Source organism: Gavialis gangeticus, unplaced genomic scaffold (genome assembly GCF_001723915.1).
Source record: "Gavialis gangeticus isolate Ggan-Ray unplaced genomic scaffold, GavGan_comp1, whole genome shotgun sequence".
Classification (NCBI taxonomy): Eukaryota; Metazoa; Chordata; order Crocodylia; family Gavialidae; genus Gavialis; species Gavialis gangeticus.
The window spans coordinates 218895313-218898168 of NW_017729032.1; the positions used below are offsets into that span (position 1 = coordinate 218895313).

Here is a 2856-nt window from a genome sequence, read left to right on the forward strand (position 1 = left end):
CATGCTGTCCACATCCCTCTTAAAGTGTGGCGCCCAGAGCTGGATGCAGTACTCCAGCTGCGGCCTGACCAGTGCCGCATAGAGGGGGAGGATCACCTCCTTGGACCTGCTCGAGATGCATCTGTGGATGCACGACAAGGTGCAGTTGGCCTTCCTAGCCGCCTCCCCACACTGCCGACTCATGTTCATCTTGGAGTCAATAATGACTCCCAGATCCTTTTCCACCTCCGTGCTGACAAGAGGGGAGTTCCCCAGCCTGTATGTATGGTGCCGATTGTTCCTCCCCAGGTGCATCACCTTACACTTGTCTGTGTTAAACCCCATCCTGTTCTCCTCTGCCCATCCTTGTAACCTGTATAGGTCTGACTGTAGCCTGTTGCTCCCTGTTGTTCAATGAATACATTGAATCTAGGTTTGCTTTTTGTGGTAATGCTTACCCTCTTGTCAACTCTTTGGGGTAGGCCCGGTGACCCAACAAGTTATTGGAATGATTTGCTACAGCTTGAGCTAAAGAGCCACAGTTCTCTAGCTGGAGTTGTCCCAGATTTTGCATTCCCTGTCTGTCAAGTGCAGAGGGGCACCAGCAACACAGGCTTATTAGTGGGCTATATTTGTAAAGAGATTTGCCTAAGGAAGGAGGTGTGTGGGAGAGCCTGAGTCAGTGAGAGCAAGAGATCAGGTTTAGCAACTTTTTGTTTTAGATACTTGCTTTCTGTTTCAAAGTTTACTTTTTTAGCTTAGCGCATGCTTGAAGCTCTGGTGGCATCGCACCTTTTATCATGCTTGGAAAAGACCTGATCTTGCAAGTTTTGAGCACCCACTAGGATGTGCTGAGGCCTTCTTCTATTTCCACTCACTACAACAGGAGTTGGAGAGCTCTTCTTTTCTTAGGAAGTATTCAGTACGTTGCAAGATTGAATTTTTTGGGCCTGAGCTGCCTCATTTCTATTAGTTAATGCAGAGCTTGAAGTAGCTCAGTCCCTCGCTGGATCTAGTCCTAAAACTTGCCTGTAGCTTGTACATCAGTATTTTTAGCTATGGTAGAATGGAAAGGTCATGTACTTTAGCCTTTTCTTCTTTGCTTAGGTTCAACATGGCTGCTGTCCTTTCTGTATTTTGACTGGCTAGCAGAGTATGCTAACATCTTGGAACACTTATCTATTTATTTTTTTTTCTTTTCTTTGTATAACCTCCTCCGCAATGATATAATCTCAATCTGCACATCGTGATGGTCACTCAGCATCCTAGCAAAACAATGGTTGGAAGTAATGGAGAAGCTTTGCAAGAGATTCAGACGTACAGTCACATTGTGGTGGGTATTTTTGTCCTTTTAAAACTGTAGCCACTGTCAACAAATGGACTATTTACTTCAGTTTATATTTTGCCGCTGAAGGGGAAAGCAAATATCTACAACACGGCCCTGCTATAAATACAAGGCTAAATTCAGTCCTGGGGTTGATTTGCATCTCGTCTTGCCTCCCAGCCCTTGCCTCAGCTCCTCAAGTGAATTGTGCCTTGTGTTCAGTCTAGGGCCATCTGTTTCCCTGTACGCTTTCCTGCATTCTGGTTGGAGTGGAAAGGTGAGTTTAAATACATGTGATGCAGACATGATTTTTTTTTTTTTTGTGTGCTTTTAAATAATTTTGTTTCCAGTTGAGGATCCAAGTGATTGACATGTGATAAAGAAAATTTTGCCCTTAGCTGTCCACTGAATGTGCTTAGTAGACAATGTGCAGATTGGATTATTCACTTTTTTGGTTAATTTTTGGTGGCTCGTGTGTGTACCTGGTCTGGCTACTATTGCTGTCGCCACTCCCCTGTTACCAAGCTTCCTGACCTGTGAGGAGTGCCATGGGATGAAAGACTTGGCTTTGTGGACCAGATCCAGCCCTCAGGCCACACTTTGAACACATCTTTCCTAGCTGATTTGTAGTTTATCTACTTAAATTATGTTTGCATTACAGGTATTACTATTTTGTATGACTTGGATCATTATCTCTTCACTTATGCTCACAGGAGAGCCATGTTGCATGGGTGGATGAGCTCTTGTGTGTCAATAATTCAGGTGGCAAAGACTCTTGGCCACATCAGCTTGGTTCAGATTCAAAACAGTGACCAGAGAAAGTAATTGGTGAGAAGGTGGAAGAAAGTTGGACAGAGAAGAAGCAACTCTGGGGAAAAAAACTGCCATGGACTTCCTTGGGGGTTTTGTCAGAGTGAAGACTGAACATAAAGGGGGAGAGGATTTCAGTATCTGGCTTTGAGGAAGAACTGCCATTGATATGTCTGTCAGTAGAGCTTATAATTGAAGGGGTGCTATTTCTCCTCTTGGCTTGTGGTGTCTGTCTTATTGTGACTCTTGTAACTCTGTGGGTGGAAACAGATGCTGGCTGATGTCTTATTTGTGCCGCCATAAAAATTCTGTGGCAGCACAAATGCTGAGCAAATAGAGACGTTGATACCCTTTGTTGTGCCACATGAAAAGAAATTCAGTGGCACAACAAAAAGTGGTGATAGACTCTGGGGCACAGGTCTGGCTGAGTGGGCAAAGTGGGAAGATCACATTGCCCCTTGTCCTTCTCCATCGAGCATGGGACAAAAGGGGTGATGTGTCTTGTCAGTGCGGCAGATCAGCTGTGCTGCAATATCATGGCACACTCAATCTGTTTCCTCCATCAACATCTATTTCTAGCCTACTAATTTGAAGAACTGGTGTTGAAAACTAAGTTTTCAATCTTAGCTGAATGTTGTAAAAAACTTCTGTCCCCCCAGAACCAACAGTTTGGTTGTTTTTAGGGTTTGATTTTTATTTTGAATAAACAGTTTGAGTTCAAAAGTTCCCCCCCCCCCCAATTC

The 2856-nt window shown here is 44.2% G+C and overlaps 1 protein-coding gene across 6 annotated transcripts in view; it reads left to right on the forward strand.

Moving 5' to 3' along the window:
- TIAM1 (T-cell lymphoma invasion and metastasis 1) overlaps positions 1-2856 on the forward strand; it is a 333643-nt gene that overhangs the window by 45970 nt on the left and 284817 nt on the right. Inside the window, exon 1 of one of the 6 annotated variants that reach the window (XM_019524602.1) lies at positions 1226-1312. The exons of the other annotated variants lie outside the window; for them this stretch is intronic. The gene's annotated coding sequence lies outside the window, so the exon portion shown is untranslated. Of the gene's footprint in view, positions 1-1225; positions 1313-2856 lie in introns of those variants that run through there. 6 annotated transcript variants of the gene reach the window in all.